The sequence below is a fragment of the Dipodomys merriami genome, unplaced genomic scaffold, assembly GCF_024711535.1.
Source record: "Dipodomys merriami isolate MVZ:Mamm:240054 unplaced genomic scaffold, mDipMer1.0.p SCAF_1109, whole genome shotgun sequence".
NCBI classification, from domain to species: Eukaryota; Metazoa; Chordata; class Mammalia; order Rodentia; family Heteromyidae; genus Dipodomys; species Dipodomys merriami.
In genome coordinates this window covers 161,818-183,035 of record NW_027202393.1, presented here as the reverse complement: position 1 = coordinate 183,035, position 21,218 = coordinate 161,818, and the positions used below count along the sequence as shown (strand labels likewise).

At 39.8% G+C, this 21,218-nt stretch overlaps 1 long non-coding RNA gene across 1 annotated transcript; it reads right to left on the bottom strand.

Moving 5' to 3' along the window:
- Positions 1-10,177: 10,177 nt before the first annotated feature.
- LOC138822506 (uncharacterized) lies at positions 10,178-16,003 on the bottom strand. The gene is made up of 2 exons (XR_011370521.1): positions 15,921-16,003; positions 10,178-10,404 (listed from the first exon to the last, which is right to left on the bottom strand). It is a non-coding gene; the product is annotated as an uncharacterized lncRNA (long non-coding RNA).
- Positions 16,004-21,218: the final 5,215 nt, after the last annotated feature.

Sequence of the window (21,218 nt, the reverse complement as noted above, 5' to 3'; positions counted from 1 at the left end):
TATGTTCCTCCCCCACGGTATAACCCCTGCTTTCACTGTATTTGATGTTGGTATAATTTGTGGAGGAGAAGGGAAAAAACAAATTATTTAAATAGGCATACAGGTGGACCCATTGCAACAATGAGATGTACAAAATGTTATGTTGAAAAACGAACTTTACAACTTTGGCGCCAAGGGGTGGGGGTTGGGGATGTGTGGGAGGGAGATAGGATGGGATGGTAAGGGGAAACAAAGGAGGAGGCAACAATGCTTGATGAGAAATGTATTCATTACCTTGCTCATGTAATTGTAACCCCTCTGTATGGTATTTTCACAATAAAAAACAAAAAAAAAAAAGATGAACTTTTTAAATTAGAAAGACAGATTAGTACCCAGTGGTGGTTATAGTAAGATGCTTTATATTGATAGTTGAAAAATATTGTAATAGCATCCTAATGAGAAATACTAAGTTGTGCGTTCTTGAGAGTTTGAGGAGGAATGGGTTGAGTAATCAAAGGAATTAGAAGGTCTGGGTTGAGGCTATACCTGATTGAAGGAAGACCATTGGCAAAAGACAAAAATGCCAAACACTTCAATGAAACTAATCTCTAAAAAAAAGAGGTTACATAAGAGAAAAAAATAAGATTGAGACTCGAATAATTTAATTTTAGACATTTCAAATAAAAATTAAACTGAGCTAAAATGTCAATAAGAAATACTGTAGATGTATTCCTTTCTTTCTAGTTCTGAGATCTAAATGTCTGACACTAGCTTTTATACACAGATGAACTTGTTATGATAATTTATACACACACACACACACACACACACACACACACACACACACACACACACACACACACACACACACACACACACACACACACACATATATATTGTTTAACCAGAGGGGAACATCAAGTGGTAAGAAATTTTGAGATACAGTATCAACTTTTGAAACTTTAAGTGCTATGCATGTTTTTCTGAGGCCATTACTTAGCTACTATTAAACATTTTTTAAATTAATGATTGGGGTGATGAACCAAAGTGTATCTTTATTAAATTTGCTGATGACACCGATTTGGTAGGACAATTAGCACATTTAAAAGCTGGTTTGAAATTCCAAATGACCTTGATGAGTTGGAGAGGTGCCTGGATATAAACAAGATGAAACTGATTAAGTTCATGTGCCATAATTCATTCAGTCTATTTCTCATTCACAGTAGCCAAACCACTATGCAACTCTGTTGTGAACTTTTAATGACAATGCTTTGAACCATCTGTCTTCATTGTACTGCAGTCACAGCAAAAGTGAAGTCAAGATTTTGGGGCATCCAGCTGGCTTTAAACCAAAGTTGTTAGACTAATCGAAGTGATTTCACTGCTAAGCATCTGTAAGACTCCAGCACTCAGGTTTAATCACTCAGCCAAAATCACATGGGTCAGGTCATTCTTTTTTCCCCACCCTGGGCTGGAAATATCAACCAAAAAATCTGTATGTTGAAGAAGCAAATGTCATGTCACTAGTCACTCATGTACATAAAAGCAAAAGGAAATAGGATTGAGGTTCAGCTCAGTGGGAGAGCCAATTGTCTAAGCCTTAGAAACTCATGGATTGGACCCTCAGTACCATCTAAATCTAAAAAAATAGTAACTCACAAAGAAATATTTAATTACAAAGTGACATTATGCTACATTAGAAACAGTTTTTGAGGATTTTTTTATAGCTGACTTATTTCTTCAAGATGCTTGAAAATGCATATGTGACTACTGTAGTTTAAGAAGTAAACATAAAGCCAGTTGCCAGTGTTTCACACCTACTAATTCTAGCTACTGAGATCTGAGGATCATGATTTGAAGCTGGCCCAGGCTGCATGGGGCATGAGACTCTCAACTCAAATTAACCACTCAAAATTTGGAAGTGGCACTGTTCCTTAAAATGATAGAGTGCTAGCCTTAGGCTCAAAGACATCTCCCAGGCCCTAAGTTCAAGCCTCACAACATACAACAACAACAACAACAACAACAACAGAAGTAGGCATGAATAAAAGAAAATAAAAATTTACTGCAAAAGTAACAATGATGTTGACACTTTGTTATTTAAATTTTAAGGTCATGGTATATAATAAACATCTTACATAAAATTTAAATTATGAAGACATAACATTTTAACAAATTTTCAGAAGTGTGTCAGTAGTCTGATACTCATCCATCTTTTATTTCCTGTAGCCAATTTATCTAAAGTTAAGAAGAAAAAAAATCTAAGAAAGGTAGGGTTGAGGGTGAGGGTGAGGGTTAAAATATGCATGAACTACAGGAAGAATGCAGGCTGGGTAATCAAGATTTGAGACTAAGCCCAGGGAAAATGTGTAAAATCCTATGGTAAAATAATTTCAAGGCCAAGTGAGATGAAAGTGTCCTCAACTGGTAGAGTGTCTGCCTACTAAGTACAAGGCCCAGAGTTCAAATGCCAGTACAAGCCTCCTCTCCCAAATGTTTGTGTGTGCGTGTGTGTGTATGTGTGTGTGAGAGAGAAGAGAGAGAGAGAGAGAGAGAGAGAGAGAGAGAGAGAGAGAGAGAGAGAGAGAGAGAGAGAGGGAGGGAGGGAGGGAGGGAGAGAGGGGGAGAGAGAGAGAGAAAGGGAGACTGTTTTGTATAAAGAATACATACTGAATGAATATATATGTCTGCCTGTGGGGATGTCTGTGTGTGTGTTACTGGGGCTTAAACCCTTACCTTGCATATTCATGTAGTTTTTTGAGGCACATCTCAACTTCTGGCTTTTATCTGGTTAATTGGATCCTCACATCTCATATCTTAGCCTTCCTAGGGGGTAAGGATTATAGGTGTGAACCCAGATCCCAAATGAATATTTTTTGGTTCATCAAATTATATGTTGAAAACAAAGTAACATGTTGAAAGGAAATCATTCGAAAACAAATCCAGAGGGGGGAAATGGTTAATTAATAGTTAGTTAAAATAGGCCCTACACAACTCTATTCTAAGTTTTCTGAAATATGCCCATTGTCACTATTTCTTTCCTATGTACTTGGCATGCAGGAAAACCTATGTTTGCATGCTATAATATATCTGTATACATCCAGAAAAATCATAGCTTCCTCAGCTCCCATGTGTTAAATGTGTACAAATAAAGTACTTTTAACAATAAAACAATTAAGTTGATCAGATTTTGAGAAGTTATATGACAGTGAGGATGTGTTTTACAATGTCTGCCTTTCAGAAATGATACATTATTTGAGTAGTTTTGCTCCTCATAATTGCATCAAATGTTTAATTATATTATTTATACTTTTCTAAATCTAAAAGTATTAAAATGTACTGGGATACAATTTTTGAGCTATAAAAAATCTTCTAAAAGCCTAATGTACATTACTATAAATGATTTCTATCTTTCCTATCTTGTTTTACTGAGATTATAAATGATTTTCTTTCTCTTATTTTTCTCTCTTAATAAAGGAAGATAGACAACATAATAAACTAGCACAGCTAGGAAAACAATAACAACTAAAAACAATAATTCAATGTGGGATGATATTACCAAAGTGTAACTCCTAAGTGTATAGAGTAAACATCACTGTTTTTAACACTATGAAAACAAGCAGTCATGTTTCCTTATCTCCTAATAATAAGTTTCATCAACATCCTGAAAGGAGGGCTGGGATGTAGCTCAGTGGCAAAAGCACTTGCCTAGTAAGTGCAACGTCCTGGGTTCGATCCCCAGTACCAAAAAAAAAAAAAAAAAAAAAAAAAAAGACAAAAAACATCCTGAAAGGGACACATTTTTTTTTCTGCTTTGAGAAAGATAATTTGGTAGTACTGTCATAAAAATCAAATTTCCATCACAGTATCAGACTTTGTCACAAAATTTAAAGCACCATTTCCCATGAGACAAATGGAAATCCACTGTCAGGTTCTGTGTGTTTTCCTCCCCAGCTTTCTGTGATGCACTGACCCCAGGGAAATAGATACACTCTACTCAAAAGATTTACTCTAAACTAATAAATACCATCCTAGAATGGTCAAATGCAAAGCATTCTTTTATCCTTTTTCTGTTATTTTGTTTTTTCTCTATACCTGATTCATAAAATCTATGATATATTTGATGATATTGGAATGATTTAAAAAACATTTTAAGATGAAATTGTGGGCTTCAAAAATGCAAATGTCTTACAATATCAGCTAAGATTATTTAAATGATTTGCATCAAATAGTTACTCATTTTGGAAATCTTTTCACAAAACATAGTTTTACATCCATAAGTACTCCTTTGCTACAGAGTCCAAACTTCATTTTAATATCAAAGCTGAGATATTTGCTATGTACTTGCTCTTACATTTCATCTCCTGCATCTTTCTTCTTCCCATTTAATGAGCTGTGAGCTCCAGGAATCAATGACAATCCTCCAAGCAACAAACATGCTGTATCAAACCGGTGTTGCTTGGTTTGGAAGGCTTTTGATAGTACCTTCACGAAGCTGTCAATACCTTCAGATCGCTTCAGGATGATAGACATATTTAAGTAGCCAATTTATTTAAGAATTATGCAAGCTGTGCACTGGTGGCTCACAACTGTATTTCTAGCTATTCAGGAGGCTCATGGTTTGAAGCCATCCTGGGCAGGAATGTCCATGAAACTTTTAGCTCCAATTAACCACTAGAAAACCGGAAGTGGAGATGTGGCTCAAATGGTAGAGCTCTGAAAGATTAAAAAAAAAAGAAGGAAGGAAAGAAGGAAGGGAGGGAAGAAAGAAGGTAGGGAGAGAGGAAGGTAGGAAGGAAGGAAAGAGGGAGGGAGGGAGGGAGGGAGGAAAGGAAGGAAGAAAGGAAGGAAGGAAGGAAGCAAAGTAGTTAGGTTAGAATTCAAATAATCTATAATTCTAAACATGTTTGTAATACACCCATTCCAATGGTTTACAGGATCAAGGAAGGAAAAGATACTAGACACATGAAGAAATGTTCAACATCCCTAGCCATAAAAGAAATGCAAATAAAAACAACATTGAGATATCACCTCACTCCAGTTAGAACAGCAAAAATCAAGAACTCTAACAACAACAGATGCTGGAGGGCATGTGGACAGAAAGGAACCTTACTTCATTGTTGGTGGGAATGTAAACTTGTTCAACCACTTTGGAAAGCAGTATGGAGGTTCCTCAAAAGACTTCACATAGATCTCCCCTATGATCCAGCAATCCCACTTTTGGGCATTTACCCAAATGTTTACAAACAAGATCACACTAAAGCTACCAGCACAACTATGTTTATTGCAGCATTATTTACCATAGCTAAGATATGGAACCAACCCAGATGCCCCTCAGTAGATGAATGGATCAAGAAAATGTGGTAGATATACACAATGGAATTCTATGCCTCCTTCAGAAAGAATGACATTTCCCCATTTGTTAGGAAATGGAAAGGTTTGGAAAAAATTATATTAAGTGAAGTAAGCCAGGCCCAAAGAAGCATAGGTCCCATGGTTTCCCTTATTTGCAATATCTAGTATAGGTATGAGTCAAGCGGAAAAGGTCAGATAATGTGATGTTAGGAAAATGAACCCTTAAATATGTATTTTAATGTCTTCGTTTCTTTCATGCATGTGTTTCTAACACATTTATAAGATTATTTCTTTGTTGCTTTGTATGTCCCTCCCCCACAGTGTAACCCCTGCTTTCACTATATTTGATGTCAGTATAACATGTGGAGGAGATGGGGACAAACAAGTCGTTTAAGGATTCAGGTGCACCTGTTGCAACAATGAGAAGTACAAAATGTCATGTCAAAACCAACTTTACAATGTCGGTGTGGGGGGGGGGAGGGGGGTATAATTGGGTGGGGGGAGGGGGGAGGCTGGGAAGGGATGTGAAGGGTAAACAAAGGAAGAGGCTGCAATGCTTGGTAAGAAATGTATGCATTATCCTGCCCATGTAATTTTAGCCCCTCTGTACAGTATGTTCTCAAATAAAATAAAATAAAATTAAAAAAAAAAAAAGATACTAGCACAGTTAGAGGACAGGCTTTCAAATCTGACTTACAGTAAAACACCAATTCCCAAAGGCCAGAGAGCAGGGCCCTTGAAGGCTTCTGCTCCAGTGAACTACCTCACTATTGTTAACCTAATGATAGCCTGAGGCTTTCCCAGAACCTGAGGGAGGCATTTTAATTAAACTCATTACTTTAACAGGCTGAGAAAAAGCCTGACTTCTTGTGTAACTCTGTAACAAATTTTTCAGTTTCCTGCCAATGCTGTCCTTGTAACCAATTAAGTTGCTTTTACAGCCTGCTTCTGTTTTGAACCTGTAATTCTGCCCCCTAATCTTGCAGACCTAGATCTCTGCACCCATTCTGCCTTTGTGAAACTTGTTCTTTTTTTGGGGGGGGGGATCCCGTTGTGGGGCCTGAACTCTGGGCCTGGGTGCTGTCCCTCAACTCTTCAGCTCAAGGGTATCACTCTACCACTTGAGCCACAGCGCCACTTCTGGCTTTTTTCTTATGTGGTACAGAGGAATTGAACCCAGGGCCTCATGCATGCAAGGCAAACACTCTACCACTGAGCCACCTTCCCCAGCCCATCTTCTCTATTCTTGAAATATACTGTTACATTGAAGAGTTCTTCCTGCTAACACAGCTATGGGATGGATCCTGAAAATGTCATTTGAACCCAGGGTTGGTTAATGATGTCTCTTTTATGCTTCTAGATGCTTAAGAAATCTACAAGTAACTTCTTATCACATAAGGCTTAGGAAGCAAATTTCTAAAAGTTTGACCTTTCAGAACCCTGAAGGACAGAAGGTTATTATCCTAGAGACTGAGAGCTGGGCAGATGGATTTGCTGCACTTAATCCCTTTGTTGCACTTAATTCTGGCTCAAATCCTAGTTTATTTCCTAGCTTGGTGCTCTTAATCTTAGCTACTCAGGAGCTGGACCTCTGCTTCTGGACCTCTGCCTTTAGTTCAGGGACCATGCACTGGCCATGGTCAGCCCTGCCAGTGTACTGGCATAGGTGACTTTGCCAAGATTTGTCGTAGGCCTCTCCAGCCCTTATGTCAGAGGTCTACATAAGCACACATTTTCCACTATTTATTTTTTTTTACTTTGCTCTCTGTTTTGTTTTGCTTTGTGCCACTGCAGGAGCTTGAACTCAGAGCATTGTCCTTTCATTTCTCCTGAAAGCCAGTACTTAACCATTGAACCACAGCTTCACTTCAGGCCTTTTTGTAGTTCATGGGAGGTAAGTGTCTCATGAACTTTCCTGTCCAGGCTGATTCCTAGTGGTGATCCTAAGCTCTCCTACCCCACCCCTGAAGAGCTAAAATGACAGGTAAAAGCCCCTGGGGCCAGGTGCTGGTGGCTCACACCTGTAATCCTAGCTACTCAGGAGGCTGAGTTCTGAGGATCTCGGTTCAAAGCCAGCCTGGACAAGAAAGTCTGCGGGATTCTTATATCCAGGTAACCATCAGAAAACCAGAAGTGGCTCAAGTGGTAGAGCACTAGCCTGGAGCTGAAGAGCTGAGGGACAGCTCCTAGGCCCAGAGTTCAAGCCTCATGACTGACAAAAAGAAAAAAAAAGCCCCTGAGGCCTGGCTGTCTTGTCTATGTTCATCAATATGTCTGTCTCTTTACATAACCATTAACCAATGTAACTTTGAAATTCATCTTACAAGTTTCATTTCATAGATATTTAGTAGAATTCATCAAGAAGTCAAATGTGGACCACAGTTCTTCTATTTTTAAAAGGATATCATGCATTAGTAATCAAAGACATACAGATGTTCTGAAATTTCTGAAGTCAGTTTTTGTAACCTCTAGACATTTTCCCATGGTGTTTAATGTTTGGAGCTATTGGTATTGTTTGTAGGATACCCAATGATGGTATGTCGTTCTTCATTCCTGTTCTTCATACTAGTTTTTCTTAATGCCTTTCTCCTTTTCGATAATGAGCTTATCTTTTTTTTTTTTTTTCAAAATCCTTAGTATTTTTATTAGGTCTGTGAATGTTGCACGATCTCAGTGTATTTATTTTATTTTATTTTTTCTGGGTCTTCAATTCTTTTTTTTTAATTTTAATTTTTATTTTTTGTGAACATACTCTACAGAGGGGTTACAATTACATGGGCAAGATAATGAGTACATTTCTTATCAAGCATTGCAGCCTCCTCTTTGTTTTCCCTTTACATCCCTTCCTAGCCTCCCCCCACCCCTCCACCCAATCCCCCCCACACACACCAAAGTTGTAAAGTTCATTTTTGACATGACAACTTGTACTTCTCATAATTGCATCGGGTCCACCTGTATCCTTAAATGACTTGTGTTTCCCCATCTCCTCCACAAATTATACTGACATCAAATATAGTGAAAGCAGGGGTTATACTGTGGGGGAGGGATATACAAAGCTACAAAGAAATAATCTTATAAATGAGTTAGAAACAAATGCATGAAAGAAAAAAACATTTGAATACATATCTAAGGGTTCATTTTCCTAACATCACATTATCTGACCTTTCCTGCTTGACTCATACATATACTAGATATTGCAAATAAGGGAAACCATGGGACCTATGTTTCTTTGGGCTTGGCTTACTTCACTTAATATAATTATTTCCAAGCCTTTATAGGAGAAACCCTAGGCCTCCTTGGCTCAGGCCGAAATTTTCTTAATAGAGAACTGGAAACACAACAAATCAAAGAAAGTTTGGACAAATGGGATTGCAAGAAGTTGCAGAGCTTCTTCATGGCAAAGGACATAGCTAGCAAAATCAATAGAAAGCCCACAGATTGGGAGAAGATCTTCACTAGCCATACAATGGACAAGGGTCTCATATCTAAAATATAGTTAGAACTCAAAAAATTAAATCCCCAAACAACAAATCCTCAAAGAAACAACTGCCCAATAAATAAGTAGGCTAAAGACTTGAAGGGAAACTTCTCTGAAGAAGAAAGAAGCATGGCCAATAGACACATGAAGAAATGCTCAACCTCCCTAGCCATAAAAGAAATCCAAATCAAAACAACATTGAGATACCACCTCACCACAGTTACAATGGCTATAAGAACTCTAACAACAACAGATGCTGGAGGGGATGTGGACAGAAGGGAACCTTACTTGATTGTTAGTGGAAGTGTAAACATGTTCAACCACTTTGGAAAGCAGTATGGAGGTTCCTGAAAAGACTTCACATAGAACTCCCCTATGACCCAGCAACCCCACTTTTACAAACAAGAGCTTATCTTAAGCCTTGCTAACTATTTACTCCACCTCTCGATCCCCACCACCTGCCTAACTAGGGCTTGAACTTATGACCTGAGTGCTGTCCCTCAGCTTACTCATTCAAGGATAACACTCTACCCCTTGGCCCACAGCTCCAATTCAAGCTTTCTGTGGTTAATTAGATATGAGTCTCATAGATTTTCCTGCTCAGTCTGGTGTCATACATGTCATATCTTAGCCTCCTGAGTATCTAAGATTGCAGGCATGAGCCACTGCCACCCAGTTACAAAGTCCTATTCATGACAGTGCCCATATAGAGATGTTGTTTAAACAACCGCAGATGGGAGCCGTTAAGTCTGAAACTTCAGGTGTTCATTGGGAATGATCCCTCATGCAGTGGACATGGGGATCTGGCCCTACTCATTGCCTCAAATCCCAGACCCAATGGGCAGCAAGAGGCTTGGGAGTTTACCACTGAAGTCACAAGTGTCTGTGTGAGAAGCCCTATGTGTTCCTGGCTTGTGCAGTTCCTGAGGTGTGAAGGGGAAGTAGACCCAGAATGTGGAAAGGAGTTAAACATGCTGTGGCCAGGCATGTGATCCTGGGATGGACACAGGGTCAGTAAGTCCAGTGGACACAACCTGAATGTCCTTAGCATGGCTGTTGGGCACGGTCTATGGTACCAAACTGTCAGCTGACAGCACTGTCCCCTCAGAAGTGTGGCCCAAGGAACACAACTCAGGAAGAGTAGGGATGGAATGGAGCTATTCCCAGGATGCCAGATGGTGTCTTGGAGGCTGAGGTATGTCCATGAATCATGGGTGGCCACTCAGCTGCACACAGGCATGCCCTAGCAAAGCACTTGCCACTATCCCTCCCACCATTGTTACTCCTCTTTTCCTTTCCCAATTGAAGGTGTTATACCCAAGTCCTAGAGATCCTCCAACAACCACTGAGAGACCAGGCAACCCGAACTGCAAAATGCAAGGTTTATTCAACAAGCCAAGGCTTGGGCCTCGTCCCATACCCGCAGAAGGCAAAAAACACAAAATTACAGCAATGCTATGGTTTAGGGACAAGTTCGATTGTGATCGGTCAGGGACCAGGTGTCTGCTTGAACCATCAAGGCAGACAACTCTTGTGGTTAATCTTCTGCTGACTGGGTCGCGAAACCATCTTGTTCTTGGGTGTTCTGCAATCTTTAAAAAACAGTTCTCAAAAATTTTGCACAAACATGTTATTATTCAGCTCATTTTTGCAACCTTTGCAACATTAACTCAGAACAGGAATTAGAGACTGACACAAGTCAACTTTAGAAGCTGTCACAATATGGCTTTAGTTTGGTTCTTACATTCCCCCCTTGAGTTTTGGCACAGTTATCAATCTTGATGACATTACATCTCAGTTTCAACATCAGATGTGTTTACAGGAGTATAGGTGTGTTGTACCATTAATTGTATTGTAACAATCTGTTTAGCAAGCAAGGCCCAACAGTAAGCAATAGCAGTAATATAAGCAAGGGTCCAATTAATGTAGAAATTAAGGTAGTTAACTAAGGAGAAAAATTAAACCATGATTCAAACGATCCTTGTCCAGCCTCTTACTTTTTCTTTCATTCTTCTAATCCTTCCCTAACTTTTGCCATGTTATTTTTTACTACCCCTGAGTGATTTACATAAAAACAGCATTCTTCTCCTAATGCAACTCATAGTCCACCTTGTTGTAAAAATAGTAAGTCTAGTCCTCTTCTATTCTGTAAGGCCACCTCTGTTAAAGAGGTTAAAGAATCTTGCAAGTGGGAAATTGAGCTTTCTATTCTTTTAATCTCATCTACTGATTCCCTCATGGCTGAATAATGCTGTTCCTGTCTTGTTAAAGCCGCTATTCCTGATCCTAACCCTCCAATGCTTGCACCTAACAGCAGGCTAATTGTAATAGCTGTGAAAGGCTCTCATTTATATCTATCTTTCTTAAATTTTGGAGCTTCATATAAACCTAAAAATTCCTCATTACTATGGTAAAAAAAAAGTCTTGGTAACAATCTTATCATCACACAATATTCCCCTGCATTCATTATAACTTATATGCACACAACTAGTTAGTCCAGATTGATTATACACCCACCATGTATTGCTAGGAGGGATCAAATATTTCATCTGTTCATTCCCCTTCTCAGGCTGTTTTATGATTTTGTTGGTTATCCAGTTCATATCCTGAGGTACTTCACCTATGCAGATCCCTTGACCTGTAACTCAGCCCATTGTTAATCCAACTTGACTAGTCCATCTGCACTCATTTTGGTTCACAGACCTCGTTACATTACCTACCACTGCTATCCCCTCATAATAAGGTGGAACAGTGTCATAGCATAGCCAACAAGAGTTAGTTAATTCTGAGGTAGAGGCATTTAATAATGCAAAGGAACCTATAACCAATTCTATTCGTGGATTTTTAGGCAATGCTAGTACTAGGTCCACTGGTTCTACTTTTCTGGGGGTGGCTGCCCTACTAATGTAGTGTGTTACTCTGTAACTATAGGGTAGTTACGTTTTCAGGTTGGGGTGGTGCAGGTGGGGCTTTCTCAGGCCGAATAGGCTGAATAACCTGGTTAGGGCCCACTGGGGCGATTCTAATGACTTCTTGTCTAAGGTTTATTCTGAAAATTAATCATGGTCATAATCATCCTTATGTAGCCTCAGTCCCCATGTCCTTCCTTGGGCCCAACCAAAATTGTTTCCCTTTCTCAGTAAACGTAATAGTTAGAGGATTACACCGGAATTCTTTGCACGGTCCATCTAGAATTGCTCCACAATTTTTTTCACCCTGATAGGTCCATTTTCTAGCCATAGTAATAAGGTCCCAGTTAGAGGACGGCTTCCAATGTCCATCTCCTGTGGTTTCACAACCCCATTCTTTGCAAAAATAGTCTTGTTCATAACCACACCTTTTTGCAAGATCTGGGCTCCTCCCATCCCTAGGACAGACATAGATAGGCCATCTCCCTAAGTAATATCTTCTGGCTGGGGTTGCACATCCTCCTGGCCTGTTGTCTAGTCCATGTGAGTTACAATGTCTTTTTGTTGCTGTACGAGTTGTTTGGCCATTGCATTCAGGCAGTTTGCTAGGGTCATAATGGTAGGGAATATCCCAACTCCCAATTGCTAAATCACATAAGTCTATTGTTAAGTCTGGCCACCAGGTATTAAGTGGGGCTTCTGTTGTTGCCACAGGGATAGGTTTGCCCATTTAGGATTCACCAGCCAACATAGTTGGTAAGGGGCAGAATGGTTAATTCCCTTTACCACAGTGCTTATCAATAGTAGAATCAGTCCTTGGACAATCTTCTGATCTTCAATTTTAGTGGGTTGCTTGGGTGAGGCACACCCTCCATGCTGACACTGAAGATGCTGCTGGTCCTCCTCCTCAGGATTGAAGGGATCAGCTGGCTTGGCATGGGTGTGGTGGATCCATGCAGTTACTCCGTCCACCTTTAAAGCTGTAGGAGTGGTCAGAATCACCATGTATGGCCCTTTCCACCTGGGCTCCAGTGTCCTTGGGTGATGCCTTCTGACCAGGACTCAGTCCCCAGGCCTGAAAGAGTGAGGAGTGGGTATAGAAGCAGATTCATAAATGGCTTTTATCTTAGGACAGATTTCTCCTTGCACCTTCTGCAAGGACGGAACAGTGGTTATTAAGTCTCCATTACCTAGCTCAGCCAATAATTCTGATTGGAGACTAAGGATCATTGGAGGTGGATTGCCAATCATGATCTCAAAGGGAGTCAATCCTAACTGGTAAGGAGAGTTCCTAACTCTGAACAGGGCCAAGGGAGGAAGGGTCACCCAGTCTGCGCCAGTCTCCAAGGCTAATTTAGTCAAGGTCTCTTTTAGTGTCCGATTCATTCTTTCAACCTGTCCTGAACTCTGGGGTCTATAAGCACAGTGCAATTTCCAATCTGTCCCCAGTGCAGTGGCTATTCCCTGACTTACCTTGGATACAAAGGCTGTTCCATTGTCCGACCGTATTACTGCAGGAAACCCATATCTTGGGAGAATTTCCTCTACAATCTTCTTGGTCACTATTCCCGCAGTCTCTTGCTTGGTTCGGAAAGCCTCAGTCCATCCTGAAAAGATGTCTACAAACACTAGTAAATACTTATAACCAAACTTTCCTTTCTTAAGTTCAGTGAAAGCCACTTCCCTGGCCTAGTCACCCTTATTCGGCTTCCATTAACTTCCTCTCCCCTTCTGGCATTAGTTAGCTGACATGCTCTACATTTTTTAACAATGTCTTCTATTAGTCCATTTCCTTCTCTTATCTTGATTTTCGAGCCTCTTAGCAAGTCCTGCATCCTCCTGGTTCCCATGTGTGAGGCATGGAGAATTCTTTTTAACATCTGTAGTCCTAGAACTCGGAGAATTAAAAATTTTGCGTGAGCTAGGTGCCACCATCCATCTAGTTTTGGGGCCATAGGAAGGAAGTTTTGATGCCCATTCCTCTGCCTTTACTGGTAGCATTCTAGGTCCAGGATGTATGTGTCTGGCCACCAAGGTGATTAATTTTCCAGCTGCTGCTTGTCTAGCAGTCTGATCGGCCAATCTGTTGCCTTTCGCTGTGTTGGTGTCCCCTTTTTGATGCCCTGGACAGTGCATGATGGCCAGCTGTACTGGCTCCCACACAACTCTAAGCAGTCCCAAAAATCTCTTCCTTATTTTTAATAGATTTTCCCTCTGCTTTTAGCAGGCCTCTTTCTTGATATATAGTTCCCTGTATATGGGTTGTTGCAAAAGCATACCGACTGTCTGTGTAGACTGTAGACATTCATTCTTTTCCGTCCAGCCACGTTTAAGGCTTTTGTTAATGCTACTAGCTCCACTCACTGGGCTGAGGTCCCTCTGGGCAATGCTTCGGCCCATACTGCCTGATCTTCCGTGGTCACTGCAGCTCCCGCATATCTGTGTCCATCCCTGATGAAACTGCTTCCATCGGTGTACCGGGTCAGGTCAGGATTCTGCAGTGGTTGGTCTTGTAGGTCTGCTCTGGTCCCATGGACATGAGCTAGTATTTCCTCACATTGATGTAGCGGCTGCTCGTAGTCAGGATCTTGCAGTAGAGTAGCTGGGTTGAGGGAAGTTGGCATGCAAAAGGTTAAGTGTCCTGAGTTGAGCAGGAAAGCCTGATAATGGGTCATCGTCTCATTGCTTACCCATCTATCAGGTGGTTGCTTAAGAACTCCTTCCAGAGCATGGGGAGTGGCCACAGTCAGGGGCTGTCCCAGCGTTATTTTTGTGGCATCTTTAACCAGGAGAGCCACTGCTGTTATTATTCTTAAGCATGGTGGCCATCCAGTTGCCACAGTGTCCAGCCTTTTTGATAAATAGGATACAGGCCTTTTCCATGGTCCCAGCTTCTGGGTTAGCACTCCCTTAGCCACTCCCTCCTTTTCATCCACAAAAAAGGGTAAAAGGTTTATATACATCTGGCAAGGCCAATGCTAGGGCCTGCAAGAGGAGTCGTTTCCGAAGTTCAAAGGCCTGCTGTTGTGCATCAATCCAAATAAAGTTATTTTCTTTTAGTTTTGTGGCCTCATACAGGGGATGGGCTATTTCTGCAAAGCCTGGTATCCAGTCTGCAGAATCCTGCAGTCCCCAGAAACTCCCTCACTTGCTTTGGAGTTTTTGGAGAGGGTATCTTTAACACAGTCTCTTTCCTTGCCTCAGTCAGCCACCTCTGCCCATCTCTGAGGATATATCCCAAATACTGTATTTCTGGTTTACAAAGCTGGGCTTTCTTAGCCGATGCCCGATACCCCAGCCCTTCCAGAGTTTGTAACAGATTGGCAGTTCCTTCTCTGCATTCTAATTTGGTCTTAGTGGCTATCAGTAGATCATCAACATACTGCAACAGACTCACCCCTGGGTTCCTTTCCCGATACTCATGTAGGTTTTCATGAAGTGCTTCATCAGAGTAGGGAAATTTTTGAATCCCTGGGGAAGTCTAGTCCAGATTAGCTGTCCACTGATGCCTCCCTCAGGATCATACCACTCAAATGCAAACAATACCTGTCTTTTCAGGGCCAGGGGAAGGCTGAAAAAGGCATCTTTTAAGTCCAGGACTGAATACCATTTCCTATCCAGAGGTAAGGAACTCAGCAAAGTATAAGGATTTGGCACAGTTGAATGAATGTCCATTACTCTTTTATTTACTTCTCTCATGTCCTGAACTGGCCTATAATTGGAGCTGTTGGGCTTCTGAACGCGCAGTAAAGGTGTGTTTCTGGCTGATTGCGTCTGTATGACTCCTTTTATCAACCTGCGTATATGTGGAATTATGACTTTTCAGGCATCAATGGACATAGGATACTGCTTTATTTAAACTGGGTCTGCTCCTGATTTCAGCACTTTGGGGGACTCTGTATGACATCTGGATAAGGACTAAATCTAGAACTCATTTGAGCAAATCTGTTCTGATTCTGGAGGTGTCCAGAGGTCAGACTACAGATGAATGCCCACCATTATGAATATTATCCATGTTGACCCCATTATCATTGGACTGCAAATATAATATCCAGTGCCTCAGGCAAATGGAAATCTCTTGGAGGAGTGGTCAGTTGGAGCCTCCTATTTTCCCCCAAACACTCATCATTTTGGTCATCCCAACATGTGAGAATAAATGTGCTCATTTATTCTACAATTCGATCTGAAATAGCTATTACCTGCCAGGATCCAGACTCCATTCCCGTATCCTCCTCCTTGCCTCCATGACATGAATCTCTTCTTGTGTAAAACTGCCTCTCTGTGCCTGTATGGAAATTGGAGATTGTAAGGGTTTATGTATAAAACTTAAAGGGGTGAAAGGATCCAAGAGTTGGCATATAAAACACAATTGTTAGGCATCAGTGGCTAACATCTGTAATCCTAGCTATGCAGGAGGCAGAGATATTGAGGGTCATGGTTCAAAGCCAGTCTAAGCCAAAAATTAGAGAGAATCTTATCTCCAATGCACCAACACAAAGATAGAAGTAGAGGTCTGCCTTAAGTGGTAGAACACCAGCTTTGAGCAAAAGAGCTAAAGGACAGTAAGCAGACCCTGAGATCAAGCTCCAGGATCAGCAAAAAAAAGGTTGAAAAATTTCATAATAAAAAATACTTGGGGGAAAAAAGAAGAAAAACCATTCCACACGTCTTCCCTAACTTAGGGGAGTTGTGCCCCAAACCATGCTGACAATTGATTCTGAAGCATGAATAAAAACAAGAACTCAGAGTAGATAAGGAAACCTGAGGTTGCTGAGACTCTAGCATTTCTTTCCTTCTGTCTTATTTTTTTTGTCATCGTGGGGTTTCAACTCTGAACCTGGGTGCTGTCCCTCAGCTTTTCAGCTCAAGGCAAGCGCTCTACCACTTGAGCCACAGCACCACTTCTGGTTTTCTGAGTAGTTTATTGGAGATAAGAGTCTCAAGGACTTTCCTGCCTGGGCTGGCTTTGAACTGAGATCCTCAGATCTCAGCCACCTGAGTAGCTAGGATTACAGGTGTGAACCACCAGCGCTGGGCTTCGCATTTTTTTCTAATTGGAATACCAAAGCAGAGATAGCCACATTTTCTAGCAAGATATGAGAAATTGTTTTCTGCAGAACCCAAACATCTCACAGAGAAAAGACTTCAAGAAGAAAATACCCCTCAGAATTCTCCTAAGTCAGCCCAACCAATCATCATAAAATGCAAACATACATGCACACAAAAAGGTCTGGATGAACCCTGTCATTGGTACCCATGCTTAAATGAAAGCAGACAACCAAAGAAGATTGATGTAAGAGAAAAGAACGACAACAGAAAAAGAGAAGATAGGAAACATACTTTGGAGGTGTCAGAGGTGAGAGGAGAGAGGAACAAATGCTATTCAGGAAGATGAAAAACTGAAAGAGAAAAACAAAATCTGTCCTTAGCCTGTGAGAGAGAGCAGCCAGAGACACTGAATCCATAAAGTTAAAATATGATTCTATTAAAAGAGTCATAACAAAGCTGAAAGAACTCTTGGAAAATAAGGATGTGATTGGAGAAATAAAAACCTAAGGATCATAAGACAGAGTAGAAGATAATCTATCAAATATAAATACATAAAAGACTAAACAATGGATAACAAGGAAGAAAATACTAGAAACACAGATAATCCATCCAGAAATTCCAGCACCTGTGTAACAGGAAGTCTGATACAGAAATGAGGGAAGAATAGAAAGGCAGTAATCACAGAATATTTTCTAATTCTTTCCTATAAGGAAATAACCTGAGTTTCCACAGTGAGAGGCTCAGCACAAGCTGAGCTATAATTACAAGCTCACGCCTGTAATCCTAGGTACTCAGGAGGCTGAGATCTGAGGATCATTGTTCAAAGCCAACCTAGTCAGCAAAGTCCCTGTCAGCCTCTTATCTCTAAAACTCAAAAACCCAGAAGTGGTGCTGTGGCTCAAGTGGTAGAGCACTAGCTGTGAGCACAAAAAGGTTCTGGGACAGTGTCCAGGCCCTGAGCTCAAGCCCCACAACAGACAACAACAAAAACAAAGATCAGTACAGGATAAAACAGGCTTAAGTCAAGGCTAGTGCTCAACAATCAATGATCAAAGAAATTTCTCATTTCTCCAGATGAAGAACAAAAGATACAAATGTTGTTTTTGGTGGTGATGGTATTTTTGCTTTTTTTTTTTTTCTTCTGTGAGGTGAGTAAAGAAAGGACCAGAAAGGGAGGAAAGGAGAATAAACAAATGGACTCATGCAATTCAGTAGACACTATCTGGAAAATGACATATAACTTGTGGGGAGGGATGGGAGGGGGAAACAGGGAAAGTAAAGGAAGGGGTGACAGTGTCCAAAAGAAGAAATGTACTCATTACTTGACTTATGAAATGGTAGACCCTCTGTACAACACATTAAAGTTATATTAAAATATATCAACAATAAATTACATTAAATTATATTTAAATTTTTGTATTAAAATTTAAATTATATTAAAATTAAAATCATATTTGAAAAGCTAAAAATTCCCCTAGAGAAAAAAAAAACACTTGAATACATACCAATGCTCACTCAATAGAACTTCATGAAACTTTAAAGAAAATGAAACCAGTCCTTTTAAATGAGAAGAGAAAATAATTTTATAACCCAGAGTCCTCTTCCCAAGTTAAAGGTCAATGAAGTGCAGAGATTAAATCAGTGTTATTTCAGAAAACAGTTTTCCTTTCAATGTTTGTTCCTGTGGTGTCTATTCTGAGAAAACTCCCAAAAGAAGCTCTTCACTATGGTCAATAGACACATGAAGAAATGCTCAATTTCTCTAGCCATAAAAGAAGTGTTAATCAAAACAACATTGAGATTCCACCTCACCCCACTTAGAATGGCTAGAATCAAGAAAACCAGTAACAACAGATGTTGGAGGTGATGTGGACAGAAGGGAAGCCCATTGCATTATTAGTGAGAGTGGAAACTTGTTCAACAACTTTTGGAAAGTAGTATGGAAGTTCCTCAAAAGACTCCACATAAAGCTCCCCTATGACCCAGCAATCCCACTTTTGGGCCCCAAATGATCACAAACAAAACTACACTAAAGCTACCAGCACAACTATGTTTATCTCAGCATTATTTAACATAGCTAAGCTATGGAACCAACTCAGATTCCCTCGGTAGATGAATGGATCAAGGAAGCATGGTGTATATATATATATATATATATATATATATATATATATATATATATATATATATATATATATATATATACACACAATGGAATTCTATGCCTCCATCAGAAAGACTTGGAAAAAAATTATATTAAGTGAAGTCAGGCCCAAAGAAACATAGGTCCCATGGTTTCTCTTATTTGCAATAACTGGTATATGTCTAGGACATGCAGCAAAGGTCAAAAGCTATATACATATGACCATATAAGATGATGTTAAACAAAATGAACCCAAAGATAGACAGTGGGTTTTTTTCTTTCTAGCTATTGTTTTTAACATATTTATAATGTAGTATGTGCTTTTTTTGTTTCTTTGGTCTGTTCCTTCCCCATGGTAAAATCCCTGTTTTATTCTAGTGTCCTACTTCTTGTATATACATTTTTCTAATTTGGGGAGGGGAAGGGAAAAAACAGGTGCTTAAATAGGGATAGAGGTTGGCTCATTGTAACAATGAGATGTACAAGACAATATGTTGAAAACAAACAAACTTTACAACTTCAGGCACGGGGGAGGGGAGTGGGGAGAGGAGTTGGGGAGGTAGGGAAGAAAGGAATGGTAGGGGAAAAACAAAGGAGGGGTAACAATGCTTGATAGGAAATGTACTCATTACCTTACTCATGCAACTGTAACCTCTGTACAGTAACCCCTCTGTACAGTATCTTTACAATAAAAATATATATTAAAAAACAAGCTCTTCACCAAGATGACAAGAGCAAAAAAGCAAGGTGATGGACATGAGGTTTAGTTGGGGAAAAGAAGAGAAGAAATTCACAAAGATGACAACAGGAGAGACCCCAATAGGAGAGTGGACAGAAAATACAGAAACAGGGACATATACAGGTTCAAACAAGTCAGAAACTCAACAGGTCATAGCTCCAAAAATATGTTCTAGAACATTTCCAGAAAGTATGTTCTTGAATGGGTTCTAGAATAGGCACTGGAATAGTTTCCAGGATTGGGTCTGGAATGTATTCTAGAATCTGTTGTACAATGTTTTCTACAATCAGTTGTACACCCAATATGTCTGAAAGTAGTGAAGAGAAATGAGAACACATAACGACAGTATGGTTGATGGAGGCATATTTTAATCTTTAATTTTAATTTTTAATTACATTTAATTTTAAATTACATATGTATATAATTTATACATAAACTTTATGTACACATTTATTTATATATTTATATAATTTTATATAATTTATGTATAAATATACATTGGCATATATTATATTATACCATTATATTATACATATATTACATTATAATTACTTTAAATTATATACATATATATGTATTTATTCACAAATTATATACATATATGTAAAGGCAAGTCCACAGAAAATAAAGTTAGAATCATGTCTTTGTGGCTTAGCAAAGAATGACATTCACCTAAAGTAAGCTTCCAATATTCATGTAATCACCTATGTAGTACCCACAGGAAGGATTCAAAGGATGAAGATGGGATTTGTGCATTAAAGGGGTATTGGGGATGACCAATAACTACTATTTCTCTTTAGTGGAGCATGTGTGCCAGAACTGGGACTTGAACTCGGGGCCTGGACCCTGACCCTGAGCTTTTGTGCTCAAGGCTAGCACTCTACGACTTGAGCCACAGCTCCACTTCTAGCTTTTTGGTGTTTAACAGGAGATAAAGAGTTTCACAGACTGCTTTTCTGCCTGAGTTGATGTTGAACCATGATCCTCAGATCTTCCTTACAGGTGTGAGCCACCGGTGCCCAGCTGACACACACTATTAAAGGTACAAAATTGAAATTGTTGGTTACCATATATATAGTCAATTATCCTTGAAAGAAGTATTTGATTCTGTAAACTTTTATTCAAAATGAAAAACTATCCAGGCACTGGTGGCTCATATATTTAATCCTAGAGACTCAGAAGGCTGAGATCTGAGGATCTTAATCTGAAGCAAAAAGAAGCTGGAAGCGGAGCTGTGGCTCAAGTGGTCGAACTAGCTTTGAGCAAAAGAAGCTCAGGGACAGCACCAGGACAGGCACAAAAAAAAATTAAAACCATATTTAGATGCATGGAACTGAATGCCCTAAATTCAAGACCCAAGTCAGGCACAAAAATATTTTAAACCATATTTAGATGCATGGAACTGAATATGGAGCTTATATATAAACCCCACCATCTAGAGCCAAGTGATTTTTGACCATGCCCAGAAAAGACAAGCAGGCACTGGAAAAGGGACAATCTTTTCAATACATGAGACTGGAGAAATTAGATATCTTCCCTGCAGATGAATAAAATCAGATCCCTATC